Here is a 14865-nt window from a genome sequence, read left to right on the forward strand (position 1 = left end):
GCACCGCCTTCAGGCTTTCTAAGGGCGTTACAGTTTTGAAGGCCATAAAATGCCAAGATGGCACAAACCCCCCCCAAATGACCCCATTTTGGAAAGTAGACACCCCTAAATTTAGGGGTACACTAGTGAGACTAGGTAATAAATGGCGGGTGCCCTGAAACTATAAAAAAAATAACTAACCAACCAGCGTCACCTGTAACAGTTATATGGTGATCACTGGTGAAAGGGTTAACTAGGGGGCAATCAGGGGGCTTTATGCGGTAGTATATGGGGGTCCCTGGTGCTATAAAAAGCTGCGGCGAACCTAAATACCTACCTGCCTAACTAGCGTCACCTGTGACACTAATACAGCGATCAGAAAAATGATCGCTTATTAGGCTGGGTTCACACTGGAGCGATGTGGGAACGCCACGAATGCGCGGCGGGTTCCCGCATCACATGCCTCCCAGCGGCAGTTCACACTGCCCTATGCGAACTGCTGGGAGTGTCAGTGAAATGTTACTGACACCCCCAGATCAGTTCGCATATCGCAGTGCGATCTGCAAACTCGGATCGCATGGTGTGAACACCCATGCGATCCGATTCTGCTGCGGACCAAAAAAAGGGTCCCGTGCAAGTTTGCGGCGGGTGCGGCGAATGGCAGAACTCGAATCGCACAGAGATCGGATGTGATTTGCACTGCAGTGCGGTGCGAATCACATCCGTTCTCATACACCGCTGCAATGTGAACCCAGCCTTAGTGACACTGGCGACGGGGGGTGATCACGGGGTTAAACCTTTATTGGGGGGGTTAGGGGGGTACCTTAGAACTAAAGGGGGCTAACCCTAACTGCCCTAACAGTTATTAGTCACAAATGACACCGCCGGGTGATCAGGGGGTTAAACCTTTATTAGGTAATAAATGGCGGGTGCCCTGAAACTATAAAAAAATAACTAACCAACCAGCGTCACCTGTAACAGTTATATGGTGATCACTGGTGAAAGGGTTAACTAGGGGGCAATCAGGGGGCTTTATGCGGTAGTATATGGGGGTCCCTGGCGCTATAAAAAGCTGCGGCGAACCTAAATACCTACCTGCCTAACTAGCGTCACCTGTGACACTAATACAGCGATCAGAAAAACTATCGCTTATTAGGCTGGGTTCACACTGGAGCGATGCGGAAACGCCGCGAATCCGCGGCGGGTTCCCGCATCGCATACCTCCCGGCGGCAGTTCACACTGCCCTATGTGAACTGCTGGGAGTGTCAGTGAAATGTTAATGACACCCCCAGATCAGTTTGCATATCGCAATGCGATCTGCAAACTCGGATCGCATGGTGTGAACACCCATGCGATCCGATACTGCTGCGGGCCAAAAAAAGGGTCCCGTGCGAATTTGCGGCGGGTACGGCAGGTGCGACACGAATTCAGCCATACTATCTGTATGGCTGAACTCGAATCGCACAGAGATCGGATGTGATTTTCACTGCAGTGCGGTGCGAATCACATTCGTTCTCATAAACCGCTGCAATGTGAACCCAGCCTTAGTGACACTGGCGACGGGGGGTGATCACGGGGTTAAACATTTATTGGGGGGGTTAGGGGGGCACATTAGAACTAAAGGGGGCTAACCCTAACTGCCCTAACAGTTATTACAGTCACAAATGACACCAATGCAAAAAAAAAAAAAAAAAAAAAAGCAATTGGTGTCACTGTGACTGGGGGGGCAGGGGTAATTGGGGGGTGATCGGGGGGTAAAGGGGGGGTGTGAGTGTGCCTGGCATGTTCTACTGTATGTGTGGTGTGTTGGTGCAACTCACCGAACCTCTCTCCTCGGTGCCGGAACGAAAAATACCGACACGGAGGAGAGAATACATCACTTCCTCTCCTGTGTTTACATTACAGGAGAGGAAATGATGTCACGGGACATTTTCATTCGTCGGGAGCGATCGCGAGGGGGTGGCCATGAATGAATGGCCGTCCCCTCGTCCGGGATCGCTCCCGAACGAATACCGACCGCCGCAGGCACCGGGCGGGCAGGCAAGGACGTACATGTAAGCCCTTATGCCTGCCCGTGCCATTCTGTCGACGTACATCGTCGTGCGGCGGTCGGCAAGTGGTTAAAGGGTAATATGCAAGTTACTGTCCTAAAAAGTGTTTGGGGACCCGGGTCCTGCCCCAGGGGACATGGATCAATGCAAAAAAAAGTTTTAAAAACGGCCGTTTTTTCAGGAGCAGTGATTTTAATAATGATTAAAGTGAAACAATAAAAGTGTAATATTCCTTTAAATTTCGTAGCTGGGGGGTGTCTATAGTATGCCTGTGAAGGGGCGCATGTTTCTGGTGCTTAGAACTGTCGCTGCACAAAGTGTCATTTGTGCAGGAAAAAAAGTCCTTTAAAATCACTTGCGGCTAAATTGTTGGGTCTCCGTAATACAGAGAACACTCAATGAGTGTTCTCTGTATTAGCCGACAATTCATTCATTCATTGATTAAAAAAAAAAAAAAAAAAGCGTGGGGGTTCCCCTAAATTCAATTACCAGGCCCTTCAGGTCTGACATGGATATTAAGGGGAACCCCGTGTCAAATTTAAAAAAATAAATTGACGTGGGGGTCCCCCCAAATATCCATACCAGACCCTTCAGGTCTGATATGGATATTAAGGGGAACCCCGCATCAAATTTTTTAAAAAAATTGACGTGGGGGTCCCCCTAAAAATCCATATCAGACCCTTTATCCGAGCACGCAACCTGGCAGGCCGCAGGCAAAGAGGGGGGGACGAGAGAGCGGCCCCCCCTCCCTCCTGAACCGTACCAGGCCACATACCCTCAACATTGGGAGGATGCTTTGGGGGTCTGTGACCCCTCAAAGCACCTTGTCCCCATGTTGATAAGGACAAGGGCCTCATCCTCACAACCCTGGCCGTTGGTTGTGAGGGTCTGCGGGCGGGGGGCTTATCAGAATCTGGAAGCCCCCTTTAACAAGGGGACCCCCAGATCCCGCCCCCCCCCCCTGTTTGAAATGGTAAAGGGGTACAAAAGTACCCCTACCATTTCACAAAGAAAGTGTCAAAATGGTTAAATAAGACAAACACACTTTTGAAAAATTCCTTTATTAAAAATGAAAAATAAAAAAAAAAAGATTCCAGCGGTGCTAATCCACTCTTGCTATCCAGCGACGGGTCTCCGGGGTCCAGCGATGGATGATCATATCCAGCGACGGGGGATCTCTCAGTCCAGCGCTGTCCATACATCCTTCTTCTGTCTCCTCTCCGGAGACACTGCAGAGAGCACAGCGCTGACGTTTCTTATATTGGGAGGGCGGGGCCACCCGTCACCTGACCCCGCCCCTCTGACGCTGGAGAGGGAAGCCAGGGGTTCCCCAGTGACGTGTGGGTGACCCCGCCCCCTCTGATGTAACAGAAACCTGCGTTACATCAGAGGGGGCGGGGTCACCCACACGTCACTGGGGAACCCCTGGCTTTCCTCTCCAGCGTCAGAGGGGCGGGGTCAGGTGACGGGTGGCCCCGCCCTCCCAATATAAGAAACGTCAACGCTGTGCTCTCTGCAGTGTCTCCGGAGAGGAGACAGAAGAAGGATGTATGGACAGCGCTGGACTGAGAGATCTCCCGTCGCTGGATATGATCATCCATCGCTGGACCCCGGAGATCCGTCGCTGGATAGCAAGAGTGGATTAGCACTGCTGGAATTTTTTTTTTTTTTTTCATTTTTAATAAAGGAATTTTTCAAAAGTGTGTTTGTCTTATTTAACCATTTTGACACTTTCTTTGTGAAATGGTAGGGGTACTTTTGTACCCCCTTACCATTTCAAACAGGGGGGGGGGGGCGGGTTCTGGGGGTCCCCTTGTTAAAGGGGGCTTCCAGATTCTGATAAGCCCCCCGCCCGCAGACCCTCACAACCAACGGCCAGGGTTGTGAGGATGAGGCCCTTGTCCTTATCAACATGGGGACAAGGTGCTTTGAGGGGTCACAGACCCCCAAAGCATCCTCCCAATGTTGAGGGTATGTGGCCTGGTACGGTTCAGGAGGGAGGGGGGGCCACTCTCTCGTCCCCCCCTCTTTTCCTGCGGCCTGCCAGGTTGCGTGCTCGGATAAAGGGTCTGATATGGATTTTTAGGGGGACCCCCACGTCAATTTTTTTTAAAAATTTGATGCGGGGTTCCCCTTAATATCCATATCAGACCTGAAGGGTCTGGTATGGATATTTGGGGGGACCCCCACGTCAATTTATTTTTTTAAATTTGACACGGGGTTCCCCTTAATATCCATGTCAGACCTAAAGGGCCTGGTAATTGAATTTAGGGGAACCCCCACGCTTTTTTTTTTTTTTTTTTAATCAATGAATGAATGAATTGTCGGCTAATACAGAGAACACTCATTGAGTGTTCTCTGTATTACGGGGAGCCGACAATTTAGCCGCAAGTGATTTTAAAGGACTTTTTTTCCTGCATAAATGACACTTTGTGCAGGGACAGTTCTAAGCACCAGAAACATGCGCCCCTTCACGTGCATACTATAGACACCCCCCAGCTACGAAATTTAAAGGAATATTACACTTTTATTGTTTCACTTTAATCATTATTAAAATCACTGCTCCTGAAAAAACGGCCGTTTTTAAAACTTTTTTTTGCATTGATCCATGTCCCCTGGGGCAGGACCCGGGTCCCCAAACACTTTTTAGGACAGTAATCTGCAGATTACCCTTTAAAATGAGCACTTTAGATTTCTCCCATAGACTTGTATAGGGTGTTCCGGCTTTTCGAATTTGCTGCGAACAGCCCAAATTGTTCACTGTTCGCTGAACAGGCAAACAGGCAATGTTCGAGTAGAACATGAGTTCGACTCGAACTCGAAGCTCATCCCTAATGTAGAAGGTAAGTCCATCCAACCCCCACCCCCAGTCCTAGCAGTGTCCTCCCCACTCCGTGTCTTTATATACACCGTCCATGTAGAAGGTAAGTCCATCCAACCCCCACCCCCAGTCCTAGCAGTGTCCTCCCCGCTCCGTGTCTTTATATACACCGTCCATGTAGAAGGTAAGTCCATCCAACCCCCACCCCCAGTCCTAGCAGTGTCCTCCCCACTCCGTGTCTTTATATACACCGTCCATGTAGAAGGTAAGTCCACCCAACCCCCACCCCCAGCCCTAGCAGTGTCCTCCCCGCTCCGTGTCTTTATATACAAATCTTACCACTAATGCTTTTTTGTTTGAATATAAAATGAAAATCCTAAAGATAAACGAGGCGTCTGTTGCTGAGGGCAGAACCGTCTTTGAAAAATCTCTGCAGTTTTCTTCCTGTTGGCGTCATCTGCCCAATGGCAGACTGAATGGAATCTTGAAGCTTTATTAACAAAAGAGGGTGGGGGTGGGTTGAAACTATTACACATGTGCAATTCGTTTAGTTCCAAATGAGTTTAGCAAATTTTGACAAATTCATTAATTCTGACATTTTTTCAATTCCTGAAATTTCGAATTTCCAAATTTATGAATTTTCAAATTTTGGAATTTCAAAATTTGGAGATTCCAAATTTCAGAAATTGGAAAATTCGAAATTTCGGAAACTCGAAATTCCGTAAATTTGACAATTCTAAAATTTGCAAATGTGAAAATCCAAGAATAAGAGTGAAATTCTGATAGTTCAAAAGACTGAAGATCATAAAATTTTCGAAAACCCAAATTCTCCACCAGCTTCACTTTGTTGTCGGAAACGTCTGATCGCGTGTACACGAGTCCGTCGCACAAAAGCTCACGACGCGTGCTCGGAATGAAGCAGAAGGAGCCGCACTGGCTGTTGAACTTCCTTTTTCACAGGTCGTCGTACGTCTTGTACGTCCCCACGTTCCCACCTTCGGGATTTTGGCCCAACATTTCTGTGACCTTGTGTATGGAAGAGAAGTTTGAGCCAACATCCTTCGGAAAAAAAAATCCACGGTTTTGTTGGAAAGTCTGATCGCGTGTACACAACATCAGTGGTTTTTTTTTTAATGTACTCTTTACTTTTTTGTTGTTGTAAACGAGTAGAGGTACGATGTATCCCATACTCATTGACATAGGTGGAAGACAGTACCCGGGTACCCCACTATTGTTAAAGAAGGCTTTCCCCTGGCAGACCTCCACAACCACTGGGCCAAGGTGTCCTCATCAACATGGGGATATGGTTCTTTGCCGAGGGGGGGTTCTCCTTGGCAAGATATGCCCTTATAATGAGGGCATGTGGCCTGGTATGGTTCATGAAAAAGAGGGGTACACACTTGCCCCCCCTTTCCTGACCAGCTAGGCTGCATGTTCAGATTGATGGTGAGGTGTAGATATATGGGAGACCCTACACACTTTTTTCTTGACTTCCACATTGGGTTCCCCATGAAATTCCACACCAGACCTGAAGGGTACAGCATCCTGTTGGGGGTCTCCCCTTAACACATATACACGTGCACGGTGCTTGGCGCCAATCGGCCTATTTAGGCCTGCTGCTGAGACCATTCAGGTGCTGCCTGATCAACAGCTCCTCGGTTCCTGTCCCGTTGTCCGTATCCTGCGTTCCTGTTTCCAGATCTCCTGACGACCCGGCTCTCCTTGGACACCTCTGACCTCTGCCTGCACCTGACCTTGGCCTGTTTGACCTCTCTCTTGCCTGCTCCTTCTGTGCCTCTGCTGCCCGCCTGTTGCCAAACCCTGCCTGCTCTGCTCCTGCTCCGTACCCAGTTTGCCTGTGTCCTGACTACGCACCTGCTGCTGGAAGTTTCCTGCAAGTTCCTGCTCCTGGAGCCATACCACAGGCTCTCTTACCACTCCGCACTCTCAGCCACCTGTCTGCTCTATCAGGGGTTGTAAGTCGGACACGTACGGGAGACCACCCTCTGCACAAGCGGACTCACCGGTTCGGTAAGTGCCAGTCTGACAGTATCAGGCAGCCATGACTAATTCCGGGCAGGGGGCCTCCCCCATGGATGAATTATGCAGACATTTGGCCGGTCTGACCCAAGCCATGAAGAATCTCCACGATGGCTACTCAAGGTTGGAGGAGCAAGTCCAAGCCCTGTCCTCCTCATCTAACCCTCAAGGAACCTCTCCCACCGGTCTTTCATCTGCACCCTCCGTAGTGATGCTTCCTCCAGAGCCACGAGTACCTACGCCTAAGAGGTTTTCTGGCGATCGCACCAAGTATCGTGCGTTTTGCAACTCTTGCGAACTGTACTTCGCACTGCAGCCCCGGACATTCTCTCTAGAGGCAACCAAGGTGGGCTTTGTAATATCCCTGTTGTCTGGCGAGCCTCAGACCTGGGCCCACCGTTTGCTGGAGCAAAAATCTGGAACCCTGGATAGCCTTGATAACTTCTTCTTGGCCATGTCTCAGCTATATGAGGACCCCCAATTGACTGCGACTGCAGAAGCCGCACTGCGCTCTCTTCAACAAGGTCGCAGAGCGGCCGAGGACTATGCAGTGGAATTCCGGCGTTGGAGCTCCGACACGGATTTGAATGACGCCGCCTTGCGCCACCAATTTTGGATGGGACTTTCTGACCCCCTTAAGGATGAGTTGGCACGGGTAGGAATACCACAAACCCTGGATGAGTTAAGCCCCGTACACGCGACCGGACTTTTCAACATCCAAAGTCTGACGGAATGATTCCGGCAGACTATTTGATCGTGTGTGGGCTGCAACGGACTTTTGATTCGCAAAAGTCTGACAGACTTTAGAAATGAAACATGCTTCAAATTTTTCCACCAGAACTCTGCCGGACCCAGTTCCTACCGAAAAATTTGCTCGTGTGTATGCTATTCCGACGGACTAAAACCGACGCTAGGGCAGCTATTGGCTACTGGCTATGAACTTCCTTATTCGAGTCCAGTCGTACGTCATCACGTTCGAATCCGTCGGAGTTTGGTGTGATTGTGTGTGGCCAAGTCCGCTCATTCGAAAAGTCTGTCAGAACTCTGTCGGAACTCCATCAGAACTCCGTCGAAAGTCTGTCAGACTTAATCCCTCAAAAAGTCTGGTCGTGTGTACGCGGCATTAGTCAACCTCTCCATTCAGATTGATCGTCGTTTAAGGGAGTGCCGGTCGGAGAGGTCCTCCAGCCACTTCCGTCCCACCTGGGTGCTCCCCAAGGTTCCCAGTTCTGCTGGTCAGTTCTCTTCTACCTCTTCTGCTCCCGCTCTGGAAGCTCCTGAACCGATGCAGCTCGGGTTACTTCGGCCCTCGTTGACCCCTGAAAAAAAGCAGCGCAGACGTGCCCACAACTTATGTCTCTACTGTGGGGAACCTGGGCACTATGTCAGGGCTTGCCCCAACAAAACACGTAAGTGTGTTTTCTCTTCCTTCATGTGTGCAACCCAGTTCTCACCTTGCCCTTCTCCTCACTTTGCAGCTTCCAGGAGGGAGTTTCCCAGTATCAGCCATCATTGATTCCGGAGCATGCAGCTGCTTCTACCTAAGGCTCAGGGGCTTGCTGTACACCTAGCCGATAGGGCCGATGGCTCCGCTTTTAATTCCGGTCCTGTCACGCAAGAGACTGTCCCTTTGCTGGCTACTATGGGCACCTGTCACCAGGAGCACCTATGTCTGGATGCCATCTCCTCCCCCTTGTTTCCCATTATCCTGGGGATACCCTGGTTGCAGGCCCACAATCCAAGCATAAACTGGGCCACAGGAGAAGTCAAGTTTCTTTCTGAGTACTGTCAACAACACTGCTTGGGCCAACCAACATATAATTCCTCTCAACTTCTCTGTTTGGATGTCGATCCATAATTGCATCAGTCCATTCCCGAACCCTATAAGGACTTTCTGGATGTATTCAGTAAGAAAGGGGCAGACACTCTTCCCCCCCACAGGCCTTATGACTGCCCTATAGAACTGTTAGCAGGTACTGAAGTCCCTTTTGGGAGAATTTTTCCATTAACGGAGCAGGAGTTAGGCACGCTGAAAGATTATATTGATGAAAACCTGAAAAAGGGGTTTATCCGTCCTTCTACTTCCCCTGCCGGTGCTGCCATTTTTTTCGTTGAAAAAAAGGACCATTCCCTACGCCTCTGCATTGACTATCGGGAATTGAACAAAATAACTGTCAAAAACCGTTATCCTCTACCCCTAGTACCTGAGTTATTCCACAGGCTGGGGTCTGCAGTCATCTTTTCGAAATTGGATCTTCGCGGAGCTTATAATTTAATCCGTATCCGAGAAGGAGACGAATGGAAGACAGCGTTCCGTACTCGTTTTGGGCGCTTCGAGTACCTTGTCATGCCCTTCGGGTTGTGTAATGCACCCACGACCTTTCAACATTTTGTCAATGACATTTTTCGTGACTACCTGGATCTATATGTAATTGCATACCTGGACGATATCCTAATCTTTTCCTCATCATTGGAAGACCATCGTAGACATGTCCGTAGCGTTTTAGCTCGTCTCAGGGTACACGGGCTCTACGAAAAACTCGAAAAGTGTGAGTTTAAACGCCAGTCCATCCAATTCCTGGGCCTGGTTATATCAGTGGAGGGCATCAAGATGGATCCCCAAAAAGTGTCTGCCATCCTGGACTGGCCTGCGCCTGTGGACAAGAAGGGTGTATAGCGCTTCATCTGCTTTTCCAACTTCTACCGGAAATTTATCAGGGGTTTCTCTGCAATTATTGCTCCCATCACCGAACTGACCAGGCAGGGTACCCGATTCTCTTGGACCCCTGAGGCTCAGCTGGCCTTTGAAAGACTCAAGATGCTATTTACTTCTGCCTCTATTCTGAAACATCCGGATCCAGGCTTACCCTTCGTTCTTGAAGTGGATGCTTCAGAAATCGCTGTGGGGGCAGTGCTATCCCAGCGGCAGGGTGTCAAGGCCCTTCTTTTTCCGGTGGCGTTCTTTTCTCGCAAACTGTCGTCATCCGAAAGGAACTATGATGTTGGGGACCGAGAACTTCTGGCCATTAAGGCGGCTCTGGAGGAATGGCGTTATCTATTGGAGGGTGCTGCACATCCCATCCTGATCTACGCTGACCATAAAAACCTGGAATATCTGAGAACTGCCAAAAGACTTAGACCACGGCAAGCCAGATGGGCTCTTTTTTTTTCTCGGTTTCAATTCCACATCACCTATAGACCTGGTTCTAAGAACGTCAAGCCGAATGCCCTGTCACGTATGTTTTCTAACCCTGAAAAGACTCGGCCTCCTGATTCAATTCTACCTTCTGGGAACTTCCTGCTCCTCCAAGGGGACCTTATCTCCCGGATCAGACAGGCTTCTGTTGGAATGTCCCGAGCCCTGAGGTCAGCTGTAGTGAGGGGTTGTTCTGGCATAAAGGCAAGATTGTGGTTCCTGAAGCCTTGAAGGTGAACGTGTTGGAACTCTGCCACGACCATAAGATGGCCGGACACTTTGGTACCCTGAAGACTGCCGAACTGGTTCAGCGCACCTTCTGGTGGCCTCAACTTCTCAAGGATTGCAAGGACTATGTGGACTCTTGTAGCACTTGTGCCCAAAATAAAAACAGCTTGACACAGGCTTGGGGTCTACTGAAACCTTTGTCTGTCCCTGAGAGACCGTGGAAAATGATTTTGATGGACTTTATCGTGGAACTTCCCCTATCCGAGGGGTTCTCTACTAGTGATGGACGAACTTCCGACGGGACGTTTCGCGAACGCGGACCGCGAACGAGGCCGACCATTCGCGAAACCGAACTTTCGCAGCGGGCCCCATTGACTTCAATGGGAGGCGAACTTCGCAAACCTACAGGTCTAATGTGCAGCCACAAAATAATGAATAGCTGTGCAAACATAACATATGTATGAGGTGAATTTGGGATCGATAACTACAAGCATTCTTTTTTTATATGGGAAATTGTTCTGACAATTCAGGACTATGGAGCGCATGAAGGCAATGGAGGAGAGGGAAGGTCAGGGACCAGGGTAGGCAAAGAAGAGGGTGCAGGAGATGATCACCAGCAGCGTGACATACAGCAATGACACCTGCACCGTGATAGACGCATCTGACAACAGCACCGTGATAGAGGGCACTGACATCAGCAACGTGACATAAAGCATTAAAACCAGCACCGTGACATACAGCATTGACAGCAACACTGTGATAGAGAGCACTGACATCAGAAGTGTGACATACAGCACTGACATCAGCACCGTGATATACAGCACTGACAGCAGCACCGTGATAGAGAGCACTGACATCAGAAGCGTGACATACAGCACTGACATCAGCACCGTGATATACAGCACTGACAGCAGCACCGTGACAGAGAGCACTGACATCAGAAGCGTGACATACAGCACTGACATCAGCACCGTGATATACAGCACTGACAGCAGCACCGTGACAGAGAGCACTGACATCAGATGCGTGACATACAGCACTGACATCAGCACCGTGATATACAGCACTGACAGCAGCACCGTGACAGAGAGCACTGACATCAGAAGCGTGACATACAGCACTGACATCAGCACCGTGATATACAGCACTGACAGCAGCACCGTGACAGAGAGCACTGACATCAGAAGTGTGACATAAAGCACTCACACCAGCACCGTGATATACAGCACTGACAGCAGCACCGTAAGCAGCCCCAGGAGGAAGTCAGCACAGCACAGGGATGGTGTGATCCCCTCATAATAAGCAGGCCCAGGAGAAACTCAGCACAGCACAGGGATGGTGTGATCCCCTCATAATAAGCAGGCCCAGGAGAAACTCAGCACAGCACAGGGATGGTGTGATCCCCTCATAATAAGAACCCCCAGGAGGAAGTCAGCACAGCACAGGGATGGTGTGATCCCCTCATAAGCAGCCCCAGTAGAAATATGACACCGCTCAACCTCTTCAAAGAGGAGCAGTCAGCGGTCAGCAGTGGTGCACCTCAACCCTATCTATTGTGGACCGATAGCGGTCCTTACAGAACAGCAGACTGTACCGCACTCAACCCTATGTACTGTAGCACCCTTCACCAAGTTACCAGTCCTTATAAGGACCTTTGTGGACCAAGTAGGTTGTGTGTGACTGATTAGCAGACTGTACGTCAGTCCCTATACTGCTGAAGGACTGCTGCAGTATAGGGCAGCAGTCAGCAGTGGTGCACCTCAACCCTATCTATTGTGGACCGATAGCGGTCCTTACAGAACAGCAGACTGTACCGCACTCAACCCTATGTACTGTAGCACCCTACACAGACCAAGTTACCAGTCCTGATAAAGAGCTTTGTGGAACAAGTGAGTTGTGACTGATTAGCAGACTGCAGCAGATGGGCAGCAGTCAAGTATAATATTCTTTCTATATTTGGAAGAAAGAATATTATACGTGTACAAGCCTATTACCGTACCACTGATACCATTCCTGAAAAGAACCTTTGTGGAACTAATAGTAACAGCAACTCTTTAAACTGACCCTCACTGCCTAACACACTGCTTCCTTCCTTTCCCTATACAAACTGGCAAAACAGAGGAGACTGGAACAATAACTGGTTACTCGAATAGCTCTTTTGTGGACCTGATAGTAACAGCTAATGATGATGATGATGATTATGATGACTAATCTGGCTGTCCCTAAAATAGCAGCAGACACAGCGCTCTGTCCCTTTATCTAAACTGACAAAAGATACTCAGGCTGCTGCAAGAATCAGTAGCACAGCAAACCTATATACACCTAACACCTATACCAGTCCTGAAAAGAACTTTTGTGTACCAAATAGCTAGTGGTTTATCTCTCCCTACTCCACACAGCAACCTCTCCCTATACTGACAGAAGAAAGAATGTAAAATGGCTGCCGGATCGTGTGTATTTATAGGTTAGGGGGAATGTCCAAGTGTCCATGTGCTGTCATGTCTCAATTGGCTGTCCTGTACCCCATGATGGATGTGTCAGCATAGGTCAAAGTTCTTTTACACATTAAACACGTAAGTCCGCCGGGGGCGAACGACGCGAATAGTCTGTGAAACGAGCGGACCGCGAACGACCGAAATTCGCCGCGAAACGACCGCCGGGCGAACCGTTCGGCCATCACTATTCTCTACTATCTTTGTTGTTGTAGATAGGCTGTCCAAAATGGCCCACTTCCTCCCGATGAAGGGCACCCCCTCGGCAATGGAGACGGCCAAGATCTTTATCAAAGAAATTGTAAGGCTGCATGGGGTCCCGGCAAGTATTGTTTCCGATCGAGGTGTCCAATTCACTTCAAGGTTTTGGAAAGCGCTCCTTTTCTTCCGCTTATCACCCCCAGACAAATGGACAAACGGAAAGAACCAATCAGTCCCTGGAGCAGTACATCCGCTGTTTTTCTTCTTTCTCGCAAGATGACTGGGTCTCGCTACTACCTATGGCGGAGTTCACATATAACAACTCCTTGCATTCCGCCATCAACCAAACACCGTTCTTTGCCAATTACGGCTTCCACCCAGCTTTTTACCCAGCTCAGTCCCAGAATGCTCTGTTCCGGCAGTTTCCGAGACATTGGACTTCTTCTCTAAAAACAACAAACTCCTAAAGGAGACTATGGCCCGGTCCCAGGAATGCTATAAACGGGCGTTTGACAAGAAGAGACGTGGAGAACTTGTTCTGGCGCCCGGCAGCCAAGTATGGTTATCCACAGCCAACCTTAAGATGGCCTGTCCCTCCAGGAAGTTAGGCCCTAAATTCATGGGCCCTTTCACAGTAAAGAGGAGGATAAATGAAGTTGCCTATGAACTTAACCTGCCTGACTCTTTTAGAGTGCACCCGATCTTTCACGTGACCTTACTGAAACCCGTTACCCTAAATCCCTTTGCTGACCGCACTACTGGCCCACCCGAACCTGTTATAGTGGACAATGAAGAAGAGTTTGAGGTCGAAGCAATCCTTGATTGTAGGAAGAGGGGTAATGTAACCCAGTACCTTATCAAGTGGAAGGTTTATGGCCCTGAAGACAACTCCTGGGAGCCCGAGGGCAATCTACATGCTCAAGAACTTTTGCGGGCCTTCAAGAACCGCCAGGTTTCCAGATCGGCTCACCTGGGCAGTCGGAGTCTGCCCTTAAGGAGGGGGCACTGTCAGGGTCGTTACCTGGATGGTCGCGGTGCTGCTCGTGTTGGTGTGCGCCGATGTCCTGCGGTGTGTGCTGGGTTGCGTGTTCCTGTGCGCGTGGTGTTGCACGCTCCTGTGGGCGCTGGTGCGCATCGGTATGTGCCCTCGCGTGCCCCTGCTGGCGCCGGTGCGTGTCGGCGCGCGCCGGTGTCCGCTGTTGTTGGCACTTCAGGTGCCGATGGTGTGTGTGCTGGCGCCTGGGTGCAGGTGCGTCGGCGCGCGCACGTGTGCGGTGCCTGGTGCCAATCGGCCTATTTAGGCCTGCTGCTGAGACCATTCAGGTGCTGCCTGATCAACAGCTCCTCGGTTCCTGTCCCGTTGTCCGTATCCTGCGTTCCTGTTTCCAGATCTCCTGACGACCCGGCTCTCCTTGGACACCTCTGACCTCTACCTGCACCTGACCTCGGCCTGTTTGACCTCTCTCTTGCCTGCTCCTTCTGTGCCTCTGCTGCCCGCCTGTTGCCAAACCCTGCCTGCACCCGGACCTGCCTGCTCTGCTCCTGCTCCGTACCCAGTTTGCCTGTGTCCTACCTATGCACCTGCTGCTGGAAGTTTCCTGCAAGTTCCTGCTCCTGGAGCCATACCACAGGCTCTCTTACCACTCTGCACTCTCAGCCACCTGTCTGCTCTATCAGGGGTTGTAAGTCGGACACGTACGGGAGTCCACCCTCTGCCCAAGCGGACTCACCGGTTCGGTAAGTGCCAGTCTGACAGTTGTACAGCGCTGTGTATGGGGGTCACATGACTGAAGAAAATGGGTGTCATGTTTGGGGGGGGGATTTAGTGTTTGGGGGAGGGGTGCACACCTGATTAT

At 50.1% G+C, this 14865-nt stretch overlaps 1 protein-coding gene across 1 annotated transcript in view; it reads left to right on the plus strand.

Moving 5' to 3' along the window:
• Positions 1-14865, plus strand: part of LOC143959456 (hemicentin-1-like) — a 476712-nt gene that overhangs the window by 111228 nt on the left and 350619 nt on the right. The gene's annotated exons all lie outside the window — the stretch shown is intronic.

Source organism: Lithobates pipiens, unplaced genomic scaffold (genome assembly GCF_037356315.1).
Source record: "Lithobates pipiens isolate NorthernLeopardFrog02 unplaced genomic scaffold, aLitPip1_a1.2 Scaffold_76, whole genome shotgun sequence".
Classification (NCBI taxonomy): Eukaryota; Metazoa; Chordata; class Amphibia; order Anura; family Ranidae; genus Lithobates; species Lithobates pipiens.